At 37.9% G+C, this 21,578-nt stretch overlaps 1 protein-coding gene across 2 annotated transcripts in view; it reads right to left on the bottom strand.

Annotated features, from left to right (window-relative positions):
- Positions 1-21,578, bottom strand: part of MAD1L1 (mitotic arrest deficient 1 like 1) — an 844,071-nt gene that overhangs the window by 405,354 nt on the left and 417,139 nt on the right. The gene's annotated exons all lie outside the window — the stretch shown is intronic.

Here is a 21,578-nt window from a genome sequence, read left to right as displayed (position 1 = left end):
GACCCAGTTGCTGACACATAATAAAGATGTAATAGATGCTTAATGAGTGAATGAATGAATCATCATTTTTATTCTATTTTATTTAGCAACAGATTTGCAAGGTAGCAAATTTCAAAGACTAGATGTAGCATATTTACAACAACGTTATTTGCCAACACAGCAACTGCTTTGAGTAGCTCCTTATAACAACAACAACAAAAAAATTTATTTAAAGTATGCCTCGACCTCAGCTACATTAGTCTCTTCATACAAAGGAAGAGGGGTGAAATACGTGAAAAGAAGATGCACAGAAGTTCCTTTTCCCTCTCTCCTCCAAATATACATAGACAAGAGAGGAAATTTAAAATTTTTCCATCAATCAACAAAATTTTGATAGTGCACCCATTTTAAAACTAGGAGAGATTCTGAACTTCCTTGCGCTTTGCACAGAATCTTTTTTTATGCACTTAACATTCTCTCTATATTTTAGTGTACTTATCTGTGAATTTGTCTCATTTTTCCTACCAAATTTAAATTCCTTGGCAGGGAGGATATTGCCATATTGCTTTCTACACAAGCCTGACCTTTTTATGACTCTCTATGTACCCCTAGCCTAGCTCAAAAGCATGCACCTCAATAAAGGTTTAATGAATGATTATATGATACAGAACTTGACCTTGTAAACTGAAGCTATAATTTCATAAACTAATATAAATGAAACAATTAAATATTAAACTGCATAGTACTAGCTATAAAGTTCAGAGAAAGCCTGGAGTAGTCAGGGATAGCTTCACAGAGGAGAAAAGGAGTTCAATTAGAGATTGAAATACAAGTAGGATTTAGGTTAATGGAGAGAAGGAGAAAGAGGGTTATATGCAAAGGAAATAGCTTGAGCTATAATTCTGTAGTTTCTGAGCTGATAGTAATACCAAGCTATGATAGACAAAGCACTTAGTAAGTGCTTACTATTTGCCAAGTACTGTGCTGAGCACTGACACAGAGAAAAGTATGTTAAACAGTCCCTGCCTTCAGGAATTTATATTTTAATAATGGAAAATAACAAATGAAAGGGAGATGGAAAGCTGGGAGCCTGGGAGTACGGCAGGGGGATGGAAAAGGGAAGAAGAAAGAAGAAAAGCATACACAGGGATGGAGATATCAGGGGAAAGTTGATGAGGCCCAGGACCAAGCAAGCCAGGCCAAAGCTGGCCTATCAAATACCAATGGAAGTTCCAGAAGTAGTGATGGCCCAAGTAGAGGAAGTGCTATGGAAAACTGCCTAAGCTCAGAAGGATCTGAATGGTTTCTCCCTTAAGAGGAAGTACGGTATATTAGAAAGAGCACTAGTCATCTCCAAAAAGAGGGGGATTAAATTAGATGATCTCTAAGGTCCCTGCCAGCTCTAACCCCTATGCTCCTATTCTTCTTGATGCTAGAGAACAGAATTGTAGTCTGTGGATAGAAGTTACAGATATGAAAATTTTCATTCGGTATAAAAAAGAATTTTCTAATTGCCTGGTCTACAAATATACAAATGGAATGCATAGACTGTGAGTTCATGATCAATAGAAATGTTCAAAGAGAAGCTAAATTCAGTTATTCCAACTTCTAAGATTCTCTGAGTCTATTTTTAAGTTCCTTTTATGTGCCAGGCACTGTTTGTTGGAGATACAAAAACAAAAATAAAAACAGCCCTTACCCTCAGGAAGTTTAGATTCTCCTGAAGGAAAATAATAAATACAAATATACAAAATATTTTTTAAAATGTACTGTTGGAGGGAATGCTACCAATGGGGATGTGGGGCCACAAGTAAGGTTTTATGAAGGGGGTGACACTTGAGCTGAGTCTAGAATGGAGGGAATGATCCCAAAAGTCAGAGTAAAGAGGGAAGGAAATCATTCCAGGCATTGGGATGGGAGTGGGAAGACAGACTGATGGACTGCTGAACCCTCCACATATCCTACCTCTTGGCCCCAGGTTTTAGTTCCATACTGGAACTCCACACAATTTCACTCCACCTCAGTTACTCACAGGACTAGACATATCCTTAGTTCTCACCATCATCCATAACTATGTGCCCTCCAGTACTCTGAACTTTGAAATTTCCCTTTCTGATAAAAATCCCCTGTCCACATTTCCTTCTTCCCTTTGGCCTCATTCCTTTCATAAACCTAGTCTTCATCATCATTGCAAAATCTCCAGTCCTTCCATACCTCTGTCTTCTACTAATTCATCATTATGGCTCACTTTGTCCTCTACGGGGTCTTGTCCCTCTAACTGACCCATTCCACTATACACTAGCATTGACCTTTAATTTCTTGGCCAAAGTGCTGAGAATAGAACAAAGGATAATAGAAACAAAGGTACAATTGTCATTCATGCCTTGTCAAATCTCAAACCTGGATCATGATCATCATGCACATTCCCTATTCAATCTCCCCTCCCTAACCACTTCTCTTACCTCTCTCCCTTCCTACTCTGTCCCTCCTTCCCTTCCTCTTCATCTCTCACTCTCTTTCTGCCCCCTCACCTTCCCTCTCTTGCTCCTACTATAGTCAAAAACTCTTCATCCCATTCTTTAAAAATAACCTTCATTTGATCATGCCATCCTTTCAGCTTATGGTGCTGTACCTCTCCTGCTTTTCACTACAAATCTCCTAGGAAAAATTGCCACTATTCTTTCCCTCTACTTCCTTATCACCTACACACTCCTCAGTTTTTTGTAATTGGGCTTCACATCCCATTACATGAAAGAAACTACTCTCTCCAAGGTTACCAACACATTTACCTGCTAAATATGATGGCATCTTCCCGGTCCTCTTCTTCCTTCTATGGCTTTTGGCACTGCTGGTAACCCTATACCCCTGAATACTCTTTTCTCTGAGGGCTTCCAAGACATTACTATCTCCTGGTTCCCCCCCTACTTATTTTATTATTCTCATTCTCCCTTCTGTATCATCAACTATCTCCTGTTCCTTTAGCAAAAATATTTCTGTAGAGTCTGATCTGGGCCCTCTTCTTTTTTCCCCTCTACATTGCCTCTTAGAGTTCTCATCAATCAATCAATCAACATTTATTAATCTCCAAAGGGTTCAATAATTATCTTCATGTAGCTTACTCCAAAATCTATATACCCCGTCAACTGTAATTATACACTTTCAGCTGCCTAATGGCTATTCCCTCCTGGATATCCCATAAGCATACCAAACTCAACACATTTAAAATAGAGCATCTCTCTCCCTCCTTCCACTATTCCCTCTCAAACCCACCGCTAACTGAAACTTTCTTATTTCTGCGGAGGACACCCACATCCTCCTAAGCACCTAGAATGCTAACTATGTAGTTGGCTTTGACTCTTATCTCTCCCTCATCCCCCACAACTAATCTAGTCAAGCCTGACCAATCCTACTTCCACTTCACCTCTCATACCTGTTCTCTTTTCTCTAATCACATACTCATCATCCTAGTTCAGGCCCTCACTTACTATTATCAGGACTCTGATAATAGCTCCTCTGCCTCCAGTTTCTCCCTCTGAGATCTATCCTCCACGTAGCTGCTAAAAGAAATCTCCTAATGCATATCTCTTATATCAAATCTACTCAAAAATCATTAGTGACTTCTTTCTGCCTACAGTATAAAACAAACAAAAAATTAGCCTGACATTTAAAGCCCCCAACATTCTAGTTCCTTTTAATCTCATTTAATATTATTCACCTTCACATACTTTATGATCTAGCCAAACTGGATTATTAAACTCTTTCCTGAATTCAATACTTCATCTCTCACCTCCATCATCCACAATAGAAATTCATTCCTTCCTCAAATCTACCCACTTAGGATCCTTATCTTTTCTCAAGACTTATTTCAAGTGACACCTCCTCCATGAAGCCTGATCACTCCAGTTAGTATTTTCTCTTTCCTCAATTTTCTTCCTATTACATTTATTTGTATACATTATATATAGCACTCTCACCCCAACTCTTTGCATAGTGTCAAAAAAAAAAGCTTTTCTTTATACTATTGTTTAGCATTCAAAACCATAACTAGAAGGCTTACTAGTGTCATGTTTTCATCACTTGAACTAACAGCCTAATAAAGTCATAGGCATCACACAAAAAAATAGCTAAATAAGGTTTGATGTAAGCAATACCTTTAGGGCTCTAAAGGTCAATTTGGAGAAATATGATTCGTTTGCTTTCACTGCTACATGGACTGATCAGTGTTTGGGTTCAAGGCTGGCTATTCTTCTAGGGCAACCTAACACCCACCCCTTCTCCCCAAAAAAGCAATTCTTCTATCAGACTCACCAGTAACGTTTTCTACACATCTTTGAGGAGAGGCAGAGGAGAGAAAGAAACAATGGAGGAGAGAACATGAAGTGAAATGAAGTGGGACAAAAAATGAGGGAAAAGAAAGATATTTCTTAAGTATGACAGCAACTATAAAATACAGTGATCAAAGATAAATTCTTCAGAAATCTTCCTTTGATTTGCCAGAAAACTGAAATGTTAGTCGGTCAATAAGCATTGAAAGCACCTACTGTGTGCCAGGCACTGTGCTAAGTGCTATGTTTCCTTATTTCTATAAACTCTAGAGAAAAATGACCATGAAATACATACAATATATACAGTGAATTTGGAAATCACAGTAATATGCATGTTATATATTTATATAGTTAATGCTAGGCCTTTATCTAATATTTGAATAAACATCTGCATGAGAGGATTTTTGAACTTTTTAAAAATTTACTCTAAGCTCCTAGATGGGGGTAGCTATATTGTTTCCTCAACTATAAAACTATAATTTGTCTGATAATGAAAGCATAAAATTCAATTCAAAAAGAGCTACTAAGAGACTACCACATAGAAGGCACTGTGCTAGGCACTGGGGATACAATGACAAAAATGAAATAATTCCTGCTCCAGCTACAACAAATACACGAGGAAATAAAAACTACCTACAAAGTAATGTATAACCTATAACTCCTGCCTCTTGCTCTAGGCTCACATGGAATGAGTTTGATTGCGAGGACTGATGCAAAAACATATTATTTCTTTGGCTTGTCACTACACCCACACAGTCTATCATGGGAAATCTTCAAATGTAGCTTATACTCAGTCACCAATAAATACTCATTAAGCACATATGTACCAGGCACCATGTTAAATGCTGGAGATACAAAGAAAACAAAAAGACTGTCCTGAACCAGTTCACAATAAAATCAAGATGATGATCAAGACTGTATCCAAATTAGTGGTACAAACAGAACTACGATATCTGGTCTAGTGGAAAGAGCATTAGACTAGAGGCAGGGCAAGAGTATGCTTGGCAAAACACTATGGGACCTCAAGTAAGTCACTGAAAGTTCTTGGCCTGAGCCTTCTCTTTTGCAAAATGAAGAGATCACATTAAGACTAAATGATCTCTCAAATCTCTTTCAACACTAACATTTTTTGTGTCTATGATATGTATTTATAATTTACCCAGCACCCATGGAAGAAAACTCCCAAATTTGAGATACTACTCTGCTTAAGCCCAGACAATATACTGATATAAATTTAAAACTTCATGATAAGAAAAAAAAAAATTTTAAGTGCTTAGTACACTGCTTGCCACCTAGTGAATGAGTTGCTTGATAGATCCTGTTCCTTTTCCCACTTTGATGTGATGTGAAAGGAGAGCAAGGTAAAGAATCTGTAACATACCATCGTGCATGCTCCTTGGGCTTATGAGAAAAAGAAAGCTTACCTTTAAGTAAGAGGACACATGTTGAGTGAAGGGTCAAGATACCCCAGAATGAAACAAACATCCTTGAAATGAGTCAGGTATCCTTGGCTCTGGGGTAGAGAACCATGTTTCCAGGTAGAGGTGGGAGTTCAGATGCTACTTTGTTTTCATATGGAAATCCAATGATTTGTAAGATCTATTCATAACTAGAGAAAGCATCTGTTTAAGTTTCCTTCTTGCTAAACTCTGCAATGATATCAGAAAAAGGAGCTGACAAAGCACTTGATTTATCCCTGATTTTTCCTTGGGATGTTCATTCAAATTATGGTGCTGCCTGCTAAGCAGAAAAGTAGACAGTTCAGCACTGCCCACTAGCAGCCGTGCTTCTCCCACAAAGAATGGTGACTCTGCTTGAGCCGTTCAAAAGATGCAATGGACTCGGGGAGGAAATTGGGTGACAAATGAGACAGGGGTTTGTTTCTGCTGGCCTTGATATCTACGGGAGGATTAATACATAAATACCCAATTAAGCGACTCAAAAAAAGAGCTAAAAAATACAGAGAGACAAGAGCTTCCAGTTAACAAGTGGCTCTTTGGTTTTGAGAGTCTCCATATGTCTTTCCAGATCTTTCCTAGCCATGTCTCTTACATCAATGAAACCATAGGCCTACTTTGCATTTATTAAACACCTGTGTGCCCCAGCACTGGTAGAAGCAGCTAGTACAATATCAACTTCCAAGGAGCTTACACACTAATATGGGAGATAGGACATAGAGCAACACATCTAGCTGCCATAAAGCAACTAGTAATAGTACCTAAGGAATTGTTTAATGGTGCCTTTTCCTAAAGAAGGAAAAGAAACTCAACTAGGGGTGGCATCACAGAGAAAGTAAGCCTATTGTTAGACCCTAAGGGATAGAAAGATTTTGAAGTGGTAAAGAGGAGAATGGTGCTAACCAGATAATGGAATGATGTCAGAGGTGTACTGTGAGAAAAAGACAGAGTCAGCCAAGAGATTAGCCATCATTTTCTTTTACTTGTGCTATATGCTAATATAAGAGCTGCCGTCTCCAAACAGGCTAGTGAGAACATACTCAAATGAGGTTCATTCATCTTCTGGGTTGGCCTAAAAATTCTGACAGGGAGCAAGGGGAAGAAATGTGAAATTCTGAATCCTAAACAGATAGTGTTTCTTAGTCTAAGAGCTGAAAGGAGGTCTCTGGGAAACTACTCAAGCTAGAGGTTAAAAAAAAAAAAGGCAGATTAAGTATGGATCTAATAAGATGCTTATTTGAGATCCCTAAGGAGAAAGACACTTCATTCCAGAGAGTTAAGATATAGCTGTGAAGTGAGGGTCCAAGAGTTGTGATGTAGGTTAGAAAGGCTACAGAAATCCCCAAATGATAAAAGGTCAAAGGATATGAACAGGCAATTTTCATAAAGAAATTGGAGCTACTAAAACCATATAAAATACTTCACATCACTAATAATTAGAGAAATGAAATGGAGACTGTGTTCTCTCCATGGTGGCACCATGTGAGGGGGAAGAGGAAACCTGAAGCCACCCAGGACCCTTCTCCTATGTGTCTCATCTAGTCCTGTCATAGGAAGAAAACATAGTGCACCATGAGAGTGGGGCTTGCATCAGACACCGCAATTTACTAGTCTGGTAGCTGCAGAAAGCCTCTAGGGCAGGCCTGCACAACATACGGCCTGCAGCCCAGATGTTGTACAGGCCTGCCCTAATGGAACTTCGCATAGTCAGTTTTGCTGAGGGATTTGCATTTTCGCTGGCCAACTGAAATCCTTTGGCAGGGCCCTAAGTAGAGTGCGCCATAAGCAGCCCACAATGCTGTGTAGGCCTGCTCTAAGGTGTGGAGAAACTGTAAGCCAGGTGGTTTGGAAATTGCGTGTGGCAAGTGACTATAAGCAGGAGGGCCTACTGTTTGGCATGGTTTACACTGAGTAAAGAAAAAATATGCATGCACGCACACGCACACACACACACACACACACACACACACACACCTTGTAAAAATTACACATGGACAGAAGTTGAAGGGTTCTGGATATTGATGCTTTGGGCATTTCTGGGGAGCTCTTTACTCCTTTTTTCAAAGGACAAAAAATTGGCTAAGTGGTTACTCTGTAGAATAATACTTCTGATAAAGCAGGTTCTAATGATATTATAGCTCATATTTCAATCCAATTTATTATCATTTATTAAGCACCAACTCCAGAACAGGCACTGTACTAGGTGCTAGGGATACAAAAACAAAAATGAAAAATCCCTCAAGAAGCTAATAATTGGGGAGGGTTTGGAAAAGGGAGGAATATATCCATAGAAAATTAAATACAAAATACATGCACAGTAATTTCTGAAACAATGAAAGAGTAAAGTAGAGTAGGACTGGGACATGGAACAGATAAGACTGAAATGGATGGGTAGGACATGGTAGTCAGGGATGGGAGCTCGGGCATTTGCAGCCCACGATTCAGAATCACAAGGATTTTGAGTGTAACCATTAGATAATAGAATGCCCTACCCTTTTCCCACTAGAAATGGCAATTTTGATTTGATTATTCAATGCTGGGCAAATGGTAGAAAGTGCATGTTATGTGTCTGGGAGCAAAGGGGGAATGATGGAGGAAGAAGGAAGCAGCACATATATGCACAGCACCAATGCAGACAGCAATTCCCTGGTCCTATCTAATGGTCAAGACAGGAGTCATATAGTACAGTGGCCTAATTTACATAGGATTTTACAGTTATACAGTCCTTAATATCCATTAGCTCACTTGATTATTATAGCAACCTTGTGAAAGAGGTAAGGAAGTAATTATTGTGCTTCTTTTACATGAAGGAAATTGAAGTTCAAGGAATTTAAGGGATTTGCCCAATATCACAGTTATTAAATTATAGAGAAGACCTTGGGCCTGCATCTCCAGATTTCAGGTCCTGTGGTTTCTTCATGACAGTACACTATCAGCTCTTGAAGTCTGCATACTAATGGTTACACAAGTTTTACTCATTCATTCATTTGACTCAAGTGAATGCCAACTGTGTGCCCACTGCTTTAGAGGACACAAGAATAGGAGGAGGAGGAATATCTTCCCTAAGTCAATTGACCAGAAAGACAAGAGACATACATCAGATTAAGAAAAAGCATAATACAATAATTAAACTAGTTTAAATTTATATGTTAAGCAGCAGAAACAAATGAGATTCATAGAAGAAGAGATCAGTGTGGGTTAGACTAGCCAGGGAAAGCTTAACAGTCCTCCACAATGTGCAGCTGAGCAGGACTTTGAAGAAAAGGTGGCCATCAGGCAGTGAGAAGGGCAGAGAGTATTCTAAACATGGAGAATAACATGAGCAAAGATATGGAAGCAGGAATGCCCACTGGACCATTTAGGATAAGGACTTGAATATAAAGCTGAAGAGTTGAGATTTTGTCCTACAGGCAATAGGGAGCTACTGAAAATTTTTATGCAGAGCTCTGACAATTTAAAAGAAGATTAACATGACATTATTGTAGAAGACTGACTGGAAAACAGTGACTGTGATGATACTGGCATGAGAAATCAGGGCTTGAACTAGGTTGGTAGGAGTGAAAATGGAGGGCTAGATAGAAGAGACATGTTGAATGAAGGAAGAATACTAGGAATTGATGAAAACTGGCTATGGGATTCAAAGAAGTAAGATAAGTCAAAAGGTGCTTTAAACATTTCAAGCCTTGGTGAAAGAAATGATCATTATAACACTGACAGAAATAGGAAGGTCAATAGGAAGTTGATGTCCACAAGAACGATGAAATTGCTTTTTTGATACGTTCAGTTTGAGGTAGTGGTATGATATCTAAACATTGGTGGTACAGTGAATGGAGGACTGGGCCTGGAGTCAGGAAGATCTGAGTTCAAATCTGGCCTCAGATACTTACTAGCTGTGTGACATTGGGCAAGCCACTTAACTTCTGTTTGCCTCAGTTTCCTCAACTATAAAATGGAGATAATAATAGAATCTACCTCCCAGCGTTGTTGTGAGGATCAAATGAAATATTTGTAGAGTGCTCATGCAATGCCTGGCACATAGCAGTCACTACATAACTGCTAGCTATTATTGTTGTTATTAACATATGGAAATATTTAGAGATCAGAGATGTGGGACTACAGCTTGATAAAGAGGCTTAGAGGGAAAAAAGAGAATTTGAGATCACACATGGTAGGATAGTTAAAAGCATATAAACATGGATGAGTTCTCCAGAGGAAAGGAGAGTACAAACTGAAGAACTGGGGCAGGAAAGAGGAGTTGTCAGTGAGATGGAGGAGCAGATAAAGAGTAAATAAGGAAATGAGAATAATGTAGTATTAGAGAGATCAAGGGAGGAGAGAACTTCAAATATTGCAGAGAAGTCATGGATGATGAATACACTGAACTTGGCAATTAAGAGATTACTGATGAATTCTGACAGCACAGTTTGGAAAATGAAAGGGGACCTATGGTTAAATAATTGCACTTCTTTTCATTGATATTATCTAAATATCCACAATGACCTCCTAGCTGTTCTAATCTTTCTGTAATTCAGAAGATTCTTTTACAACCAATAAGAAGCGAACAATTTGTACAGAAGGTGCCAACTCCAGAACGCTCCCCCATCTAGCTTCCCTCTGGATCCCCAAAAGCTATTCCTGCTAGTACAGACTCTCCCACTTCAAACAGGCATGGAAAGAAACGAAAATAAAATGTCTCCACTCCTCCTCAGGGGCTTTGCTTCACACAATACACTTAACAGCTTTCACTGTTCAGGGACCACTTGTTTTCCACCTGAAAGAAATTAGAAAACAGACCACATATGGACTGGTATGTACTTAAATACCAAGCCCCCCAGTTTATCTGAAATTCACACCATAGAGACAGTGGGCTCAAACCTCAGCCTTGCTATTTTTACCCCAAAGTGAGAAGTTAATACCTGATGATATAACACCCCTGCCAACTAAAAGCATCTTGAGGATACAAGTGGAAAAAACCTGGAGGCCAGGCACAAACTGGGGGTGACTATATATGTGTTATTGTCCTTTGAGACCGAGTCAGCTGGTGGGACTTCTGGTGGAACTACAGAATGCTGGAGTTGGAAATGACTTTGGAAATCACACAGTCCACTCCTTTCATAAAAAGATGTTCAGAGATGTGAAATAACTTGTCCAAGGTCACACAGCTGCCTAGAGGCACCCCTGGGCCCAGAATTCAGCTCCCCTGACTCTCAAGTCAGTTGTCTCACTTCATTTGGGCAGAGAAAAGAGTTTGGTAGTAACGGGACAATTTCAATTAATTACATAAAAGTCAAAAGCTTCTTTTTATGGGAAGGGGACTAGAAGACATGTGCATGACAGAAAGCCCAGAAAAGCAAGCACAACTCTCCCAGAAACTTCCTACTTAACTTGTGACCCTTAACTAGGTGTCATGATAAAGTACATACGAGTTATCTTTTCTCAGTAATAGATCTCTTTTATAAGTGAACTGGAAAACTAAGGGCAAGTAACGGTGCTAGGGATTTATTAGGACACAGTCTCTCATCCTTCTACCAAAATGAACATGAAATTAGAACCTCGTCTCCAAAACACTCTGACTGGTTAACACCATTCCTCCACCTGAGTTCCTGGCTAAGTAAGACGTGAAAGATGGACTGGTTACTGGACTTATTTACTTTGATATGATGTCAATAGCTGACATTTATGTGTGTTTTGATCTATTATATTGCTTGAGACTCACAACAACCTTGTTAGGTAGATACCATAAGATCATTACCCCTCTTTCATAGATGAGGCTCAGAGAAATTAAGTAAATTGCAGAACTAGTGAATGTCAGAGGTAGAATCCAATTTCAGGCCTGTGCTGAGTCAATACCTAACACTGTTTCTATTTTACATTTCTTCAGGATTGGGAGGGGTGCTTCATACCCAATCCACTATCTCCCAGTTTCATATGATTAAACGTATCTGATAAAGCAGGTGATTCTACAACTCAAATACAAAACCACTCTTCTATAAAAAGTCACCAACTGTCTACTGGGTATTTCAAACTGGATGTCCCACAAACATCTCAAGCTCAAATGTCCAAAATTTAACTTATTATCTTTCCCCCTAAATCTTCCATTCTTCTAGACTTTGTTATTTCTGTCAAAGACACTAACAATTTACCCTCTTGCCACAAATAAAGGCCATTCATTTATGTAGATGGAGGACAGCATGTCACAATCTTGTCTATTACAATCTACATAAGCTTTAGAATAAACAGTCCACACCTTATTCACTACTTTCTACTGCATATACATAAGTATAAAGACAGACATTAAACATTTGGATATAAGCAAATGCAACTCCAAGGGATAGGACTCCAGGGAAGAACTCAATTTTAGAAACAACATCATTCTACTTTATACTTGCCCTACCTAAGCATTCACTTTCAAAATTTTAAAAGAACCAAGGAAATAACAGTATTCCTACATCAACATTCATTCAACACATTTTTCACGCTTAAAACACAAAATACTATAAGATGTTCTAAGATATATAAACAATTTATAAATGGATATGACTAATAGTCAAGCTCCAATAGATAAATGGTCTAAGGATATGAACTCAAAAGTTCTCAAAAGAAGACCTGGAAGGTATTCTTAGGTACATAAAGCTCCAAATCAGTAGTAAGAGAAATTAAAATCAAAACAACTGTGAGGTTTTACCTCAGAACTTGCAAATTGGAAGGTGGAAGGAAGAGGGAGGGAGTTGATGGGGTGATCCTAGAAGTGACAGGGAGTCATTGGAACTTACTGAGTAGAGGGGTGACTGAGACATGAGTTGTTATACTAATGTGCATGTATGCCATTTCTGCTCAGTAATCACTTTGAAATCAGAGACTATCTTAGAAATCCGTACACCTCCCTTCCTCAGGGCCTAGAACAATGTCTTGCATATACATTGGAATGAAGGAGAGAGGGAGGATTTATTAAGCTCTTACTATGTACCAGGCTCTGTGCTAAGTACCAGGGAATACAAACACAAGCAGAAAGAAAGAAATTCCTCTGCCTTTAAGGAGCTTACATTCTACTAAAGGAAGCTGAAAAAGTTGTGTGTGTGGAAGAGGCAATTTGAAGATACTGGCACGGGGTGATTTTGAAGTCCAGAAAGTCAGAAACAGGGCCAGAAGGAAAATGAAGGCAGGTCCACCTTGATTCCTCCAAAAAATGGAGGCTTTAGAAGGAATTCATCAACTGGTGATGTAGAGATGTTCTAAGTATGCCACATGAAGTTAAGGAGAGTATATGATGTACATCAGAGATGATGAGGGAAAACCTTCTAAGTTGGACCTGCAAAACACACATCCAAATTTTGAAATGGAAATGCCATCTTGATTCAAGAATTGTGCACAATTCACTTATATTTCAAGTTAACATTCCATCAAAAAGTAAACCTTACAGGTTCAATGGAATAGTATGGAAAGTATTGTTGGAGTCCTCACCATAGTAATGGAAGAGAGAAAAGTAAATTAGAACATTTTTTAATTTTAAAAAATTTTCTAGTGAGAAATTATTTTAGAACCACTCGAATCTCAAAATAGGATTTTCCACCATGGTTTCATACAGCTAACAGAGTCATAATCTGTTTTAATTATATAAATTGAAAAAAACAAATCAGCCTGATATGTTGAATCAATGTGGCATACACTGAATATTTATGTCAATGCCAACAAAGTAGGATTCATGACACAAATGCTGCTGAGTTCTCCAGCTAGCTTTATTAAATGGAATAAATAAAATCAGAGCAAAATTGTACAAACTTCACTATAGAGGCACTACTGGGATTCTCCCAATCACAACACTTCCAGTTTGTTTTTCCTGAAAAGCTCTTGCCAGAATCAAAGCATGTTTCACATTAGAATTGACTGATTAAACAAAATGGATAAAATGTAATGGCTTTGAAAGAACTGAATAGATCTTTATAATTCTCCATGCCCACCAGGTTTGCTAAAGCAGGATATCTTAATCTGCCACCTGCGATATCCCCTCCACTTCTGCTCCAAACAAAGAGGCAGAGGCGGCTTTTTTCACTTCTTCCATTCTTCCTTTCTCTACAGAGAATAAACTAGTCCAAATCAACAAAATACTCTCCTCTACATCTGCAGAAGTGGCTCCCAAAGCCAACAGCTAGTTTATTCTCATGGGCAAACCTGGTCAGCAACTCCTATGTATATAGTAAATAGGTGAGTTATAGTTGGAAGCCTGCTTTAGGAGCCTATAACTTTGGTAGCTTTCAATGGGTAGATGCTGAATGCATCAGGGAACTGACATTAATTTGTCATAAGGTATGTAGTTTTCTTAGAAAACTTTTTATGGGAGAAGGACAAGAAAGAAGAAAAAAGAACCCTGCTGTCAATCAACCATACTCTGCTTGAATTCAAACTTACAAAATGATATTCTTTACTCCTCAGTTTCCCCTGGATCAGTGCTCTGCTAAGGGGAAGTAGGGAGGGGAGAAGGGGATATTAACTCAAATTACTTGAAACTTAATCCATCTCAATAATATGAATCTGCTAGGGCTATATGCAGGGGGTTTTGTTTGTTTGTTTTTAACCAAAGGCAGAAAACAAACAAACAAACCTCCCTTTGACTCTTTAAACAATGGAACAAAATAAGTGCCTTTTGTAAAGAGCTCAGAAATTAGTTACTGGCTTTGTAACGACCATTCAGAATAGCTGGAAAATCAGCTCTCTCCCCAAACAGTGTCTGAGTTTCAGTGGTAAGTGACTGATCAATTGTCTCAAAGATTTTAAGAAACTTTTAAAGAATGAGTTTTATAAAGTTACATAGACTTTTTTTGTGTATCAATAAATAGTGTTCAACTAATAAAATTCTAAGAGGCTGCTTTTAGTGGCTTTAAAAATTGTCTAAGTATCTGCTAGTTTTGATACCTAAAATGTTACAGTCAGAAATAAGAAAAGGCAAACATTTTTACCAAAACACAAAAAAGAACTAATAAAGTCCCAATGATGCCAAGTTTTCCTGTCCCACCACTTTTTCCAGGGAGGAATATCTGAATAATATCACTAGAGACCAAAATAACAAAATGCTTCCCTAGAAAAAATATCCTTCCAGTGATTTAAAAGACACATGACACAGAAAGCTCCCAGAATTCCTGGGTTTTAGATTTTCAGCTTCAAACACACAAAATACATCTGGTCAAAGAACTGTCATGATATTTGCTTGCTTTGATCAAGCCCTATGGTGTGGGGGTGAACGGTCTGTAGCTGCATGCTGTTTTACTCCCTGGTGTACTAATTAAGAAATCAGGATTAACTTAAAAGGCTGCTAAGCTCAGCTGTCCCCAATTCAGCCTAGTGACTCCCTAACCAGTCTCCACCTCTCTCCAACAGGGATGAGGACAGTGAGAAAAGAAGTGCATATGCACTTCTAAATGAATCTCATGGGCCAGAAGGGAAATACAGGGTCTGGGGTGGGGACAGAGACACACAAATGTACCTACTCTTTTCATTCCATTGTTCTCTATAGCAGCACTCACAACAGGAGCTGATGTGCCTAGGTAAAGAACTGGAAGGGGCAAGCTCAAATTTTGAGAGCAGTGGTCAGAAAGTGCAATATGCCCAAAGATCTTTAGAATGGATCCCTATGTGACTTGGGGATATGACAAACCTTTGCTGCTTTTGCTAGGGAAGGTAGCTACATGTAAACAGCATGAAACAGAAAAGAGGAAATGACCTGGACCACCAGAAAGAGTGATCTAAGCAAAGAAGGCAAATGGGGATGCCCATACCGAAAAGCAAAGCAACGCAAAGCAACTGTTCTGAAACCCAAGCGATAACTATGGCCAAGAATTTGCCTCCCTGGCAAGCCCCACACAAAACCTTCATCTCAGAAGGTATCAGGGCCCATAGTGCCTAGTCTGACACTTAGAGAGGTAGCCTGGTGTAGTGAAAAAAGCATCGGATACTTCAGTAAACTGATGATGAAATATGCTACCCACCTCTTGGCAGAGAGAGGAGGGACTAGAAGTGAAGGAGAGACAGATTTACAAATATGGATAATGTGTTGAATTGCTTTTCTTGGTTATACTTATTTGTTATAGGGCAGGACTTCTCTGGGGGGGAGGGAGTTAACAGGTAATGATAGGAATTTTTTAAAAAAGAGAAAAGAAAAGAAAACATCAATAGACTGTGTAGGATCTTAGGCTAACACATCTAGAAATGGAGGGGACCTAAGTGGCTGCCTAGTCCAATTTATTCATTTTACAGAAAATGAGGCAGAGGCCTAGGAAAGTTGCATAACTTGGCCAAGTTCCCACAGGTAAAGTTAAGAGGCAGGATGCAAATCCAGGACTTCTGATTCCACAGCCTGAACACTTTCCACAGTACTAAGGGGAAAAAAATTCAGAGAAAATAAAAAGAATTTCAGAAGAGGTGATTACTTTCATGTTAAATTTGCCATATACTTCCAAAAAATCTATTACTATATGAAGTTCAGTTTCAGATATAATTCCTTTTGCTTTCTTTGTATACTCTAATGTTCATGTGTTGCCTTAAGTTTATAATAAAAAAAGAAAAACATTAGGAGAGTTAAATGGATTATTACTGTACAACAATAAATGACAAATGTAGAATAGAGAAACATGAAAGGATTTTTATGAACTGGATGCAGATTACAATAAGCAGAAACAAAAGAATACTTTATACCAGAGGTGTCAAATTCAAATAGAAACTGGGGCTACTCATCCATCCTACATATGGAGTCCTATGGGAAGCATAGCAATTGAGTTTTAAAATGTAATATAATCTATGTTTTATTGTACTTTTATTTATTGTCTTAAATATTTCTCACCTACACATTAATCTTGGGAACCTCATGGGCCTTGTGTTTGACACCTCTGATTCAAACAATGACAACAAGAGTATAAATGAAAAGCTCACTAAAAGGAAGCCTGAGTAACTGAAGCACCAGGCGCAGGGAATGGAGGACGGATAATATGACAATGGTAAAATGGTCACCTCTGCCCAACAACTCTAGACATCTCTTCTCACTCTGCATCTGCCAAATGCAGCCATCAGAAACTGCGTCTGGGAGAACTGAGCATTGTCAGATTCAGTTATTCTAATAGAAGGTTTTAATTATTCATTTTCTTTGTCACAAGGCAGACTCAATAGGCAGGGAAGACAGGTAGGGAGCTCTCCCCTACTCCTTCTCCAGAAATCATTGTGACATAAAAACAGAAAGCATCAATAAAACATTTTAATGACAAAAAAACCTTGAAAGCATCAATAAACCATTTTTAATTAAGAAAATGCAGCAATACAACTTACTCAAATACTCAAATGGATATGTGACCTCACAGACAGAGACAATCCCCTTCGATGATTCAGATCACAATCTAGCCACACCTGCCCATCAGGTCTGACCCTTTTCTATGCCCTACCATAAGGTCACCACATAAGGCCCACTGCCTTACTTTTTCCTGACATTGTGAGAATACCAGTAGAGCTCATGGCAAGCCCATTGATTATCTTTTATTTCTTCTACATAACTAGTCTATTATCTTTTTTTGATCTTGAAAATCCTTGATGACACCCCTTACTCCAGTTCTTATTCTCAGCCCCTCATTTATTATGCTTTATATCTTGCTCGTGCCCACCATGATGTGCTTTTCCATCGCCATCTGAGTGACACTCATTTTCTATTCTTTTGAAGTTGTAGTGTGTCATTACTAGCAGCCTACAGTACCACCGGGAGACAACTGGTATTCAAAAAGTAGGCCTTTGTTTCTGGGAGGAACTTAGGGTTGCTAAAGGAGTTTTGTAATTTCCCCACAAATAATCAAGCCTCTTTTTAAAATTCTGTTGCCCACTCATGGTCTATTTGCAGTTTGTTCAAGATGTATATGTATATGTATATATTTATGTATGTGCATATGTGTGTGTGTGTGTGTGTGTGTGTGTGTGTGTTTGATGACTGCTGAGGTCTCTAAATTGTCAATCCAACTGAATGTCACAATCTGGATATTAGGTGTTCTTCAAACACTCTATTTTTTTCTGCACAGAGGGTAAGCCCAATCTCACAGGTTTAATGTAACCAACACAATGTCATGGATTTCACCATCCACTGGTCATTATTCTGCAGCTCAGTGTTTGAACTGGATTTCTATTACAATGGCTGACACTTTCAGTTAGCAATAAATTGGTTAATTGACAAGTATTTAATAAGCATTAGTATGTGCCAGGTAGCGTGCCAAGCCCTGGGCACACAAAGAAAGGCAAAAACAGTCCCTACCTTCAAGAAGCTCACATTCTAATGGGAGAGACAACATGTATACCTCTAGGTATAGAGAAGATTAATATACAAAGAAGAAGCAAGGTAATCTCAGACGAGAAGGCACTATAAGCTGGGGGCCCAGGAAAGGCCTCCTACAGAAGGTACAGTTGAAATCAGTCTTCTCTTTATCACTCTATGAAATAAAACTAATTTAAAAATAAAAAAAAAGAATGAGACCAGGGTTCAGACTAGTAATGACATTTGGTTTTCTAGAAGAGGCAGGATAGTTGTTTAGCAGGGCTTTGAAGGATATGGCTCAAAACTCTACTGGTAAAATAAAACAGAACACTGAGTTTCTAAATATGCTTTTGGATTCAGTCTCTTCTCCTATCCACTTCAGAATTCTCTGGTTATCCTCTCCTGAATTCCCAGCCCCCTTATTGCACCACTGTTACACCCAGCCAAGCCTCAGCCTCAGATCTCCCCACCATTCATCTCCTTCACACCTACCCCGCCCAGGCTGCTACTGAACATTGCTGGAGGAAATCCCATAACTGATCTGACTGGGCCCACTACAGCCAGACCTGACCCATCCTTCAAAGTCTGGTTCCAGGACTTGTACGAAGCATACGGGATGACAATGCTTTCTCTATAGTATTTTCTCTCTCACCTGCACTTACTTTCTGAATCTCTGATGTGAAAAATATTCTCTGATATTATCTGGTCTTCAAAGGTGTACATCTTATCTCCCCAACAACTAGGATATGAACTTCCCTGGGGGCAGGGACATTTTTTATATGTCTTTATATTTCCCATGATGCCATGTACAAATAATTTGCTTAAAAATATTTAACTGACAACACTGTGACCATATAACAAAAGATTGCATGCCAGGCTTTGAATCCACTATCTAATCACCATCCTTTTCCTTCCATTTTTAGACTCTAATCTTGACTTTTATATTATTTCCCCAACCTATAACCACCCTTTTATTAGGCAAGGGAAACATGCTAAAAAGTGCTAGACAATCATGTAGTTACTGGTCAAGTCTTGATGCTGGTGCATTCCTCCTACATAATGACACTCCAAAAAAGTTATATCCCACCAAAGTCACTGAGATCATCATCACTGAAATATCTCATAAGGCTTCCTTTGACTGATGGTTGGATAGAATAAATCTAAATCTCCTTTATGCTGGTAGATCTTTTTCTAGGTCCACAGCTATGAACTCCTTGGCTAAATTCATTCATTCATTCATTCATTCATTCATTCATTCATTCCATCCATCCATCCATCCATCCATCAATCCATCTTTATCCAGAACCTTGGTTCCATGTTATTAAATAAATTACCAAATAATAAGTGAACTTCTATCTCAAAACCTGGAAACTTCAATTAACCAGATACACACAAATCTGCAATAAGTTTTCCCAGACTTCAACAACTGTTTCAATACTGAGCAGAATTTCCTCAAATAGCCTAAACCAATAATTTTTCATGAGATCCCTACTAATTCTTGGAACTCCAATATCCAACACTTTCACACAAATCTTTGGTTATATTGATGCACGCTACATTTTCTTCAGCTTACAATCTATTCTCTATATACATTGCTATGTTTTTGTATGAAAATTACCCAACCTTGAGCCACATTTCTTTTATTTGCCAACACTTTTCGAAATTAGCAATATTTGCTCACAGATAGGTGCCTGGATGCCTAAAAAAGCAAGCCCAAGAACAAATTTCTCTACACAGGCTGTTTAATTTTTAACACATTTAGAGATGCTTTTCTCGGCCAATGCCCAAACTAATACTTAGTAGAGATCTAAAACTATGTTCTATAAGGGTTCTCAGGAGGTTACCCAAGATGAAGAAAGTCCACAATGACCCTTTCATTCAGTGCTTCTAATATATTTTACTGTACTTCAGCACAATAAATTGACATCCAACATCAATAAGTAATAAACAATAAGCAATTTTGCTTCTTCAATTTATGTTTTCCCACTAATGCTGCACTTTTCCATGGTCCCTAGAAAGAAATAAAAAGATGTGCATTTATTATATGCATTTTTTAAAATCTCTGTAAAACTAGTGTGGTGATATTTGTAAGTTTATGAAGAAATCACATGAAAAGGCGATTTCCGCATGTCCATCAAAATGGCTTTGGCTCTCCTACATCATTCTTGAAAAAGTGTAGCACACATTAATAGAATATGAAATAGAGCTCATAAACCATCCAATCTCAAGAAAACAAAATTAAACTAGCCATAAAGGAGCTACCAAAGAAAAACCATGGTCTGGATCTATTTAGCCATAAAGGAGCTACCAAATTAAAACCCATGGTCTGGATCTATTTACAGATGAATGCTATCAAACATTTAGAGAGGAATGAACACCTAGTCTATAAAACTCATTATAAAAATTAAGAAGACTTTTCCAAATTCCTTTTATGATACAAATAAAGTCCTAAAAATTAAAATTGTGAAGGATTATAAAAAGAAAGGAAATGTGCCAATATCATTAATGAATAGTGATTCAGAAATTTAAAATAAAATCCTAGCCAAACAAAAACTCCACAGCAACAGATCCCCTCCCCCCCAAAAAAAATCATTCACTATGACCAACTGGATTTACACTCTTACATCCAAAGATGGCTCAATATTAGGAAAACAAATAATTATATTACAAACTAAACACACACCAAAACTATGCAATTATATCAATATATGCAAAAAAAAAGCCTTTTTCAAAGTACAAAATACATCTATACTAAAGTAAATAGAACACACAGGCATAAATGGACCACTTTTTAGTATGATGAAAAGTATGGATCTAAAATCAAAAGCTGGTTGTATTCGTAATGGGGAAACATGAGAAGCTTTTCAAATAAATATAAGAACAAATCAAAGCTATACCCTTTCACCACTGTCATTTGACAGTTCTAGAAACAAAAGCATTTGTAATAAGATAAGAGAAGGAAAATAAAGGCACGTACATTAGTGAAGAGGACACAAAATTATCACTAAGTGGAGACAGCAATGATGGGTTACTCAGAAAACCCTAGTGAACTAGCAAATAAACTAAGACAATTAATAGCTTTACTAAAGTAAGAATAAAAAATAAATTTACCTAACAACCCCCCCATTTCTATATAACTATACAAAAATCCAAGAGAAAATAATGCAGTGAGAAGCCACATTTTTAAAGAGACAATAATTATGACAATATTACCCAAGTAACATTAGAGATGTAATGATAAACCAATTAAATTATTAAGGGCATATTTCATAAAGCTAGATAAAATTAATAATAAAATTCATAGGTATGGAGAAACAGAAGGTCTAGAATCTCAAAAGAATTAGGAATAAAGGGAGAATAGCATTTCTAAACTTCAAATTACATTATGAAGCAATAATTATCAAAACTATTCACTACAGTTTTAAAAAAAATAAAATAAGGAGATGAGTTGAATAGACTAGATAAGAAGAATCAGAAATAACCAAACTCAATAATCCATTGTTTAATAAATGCCAGAACATGAATTACTTAAGGAACAACTTC

This window comes from Vombatus ursinus, unplaced genomic scaffold (genome assembly GCF_900497805.2).
Source record: "Vombatus ursinus unplaced genomic scaffold, bare-nosed wombat genome assembly UNPS02014807.1, whole genome shotgun sequence".
Classification (NCBI taxonomy): domain Eukaryota; kingdom Metazoa; phylum Chordata; class Mammalia; order Diprotodontia; family Vombatidae; genus Vombatus; species Vombatus ursinus.
Note: the sequence above shows the minus strand (reverse complement) of the source record. Positions and strands in the feature narration are given on the sequence as shown.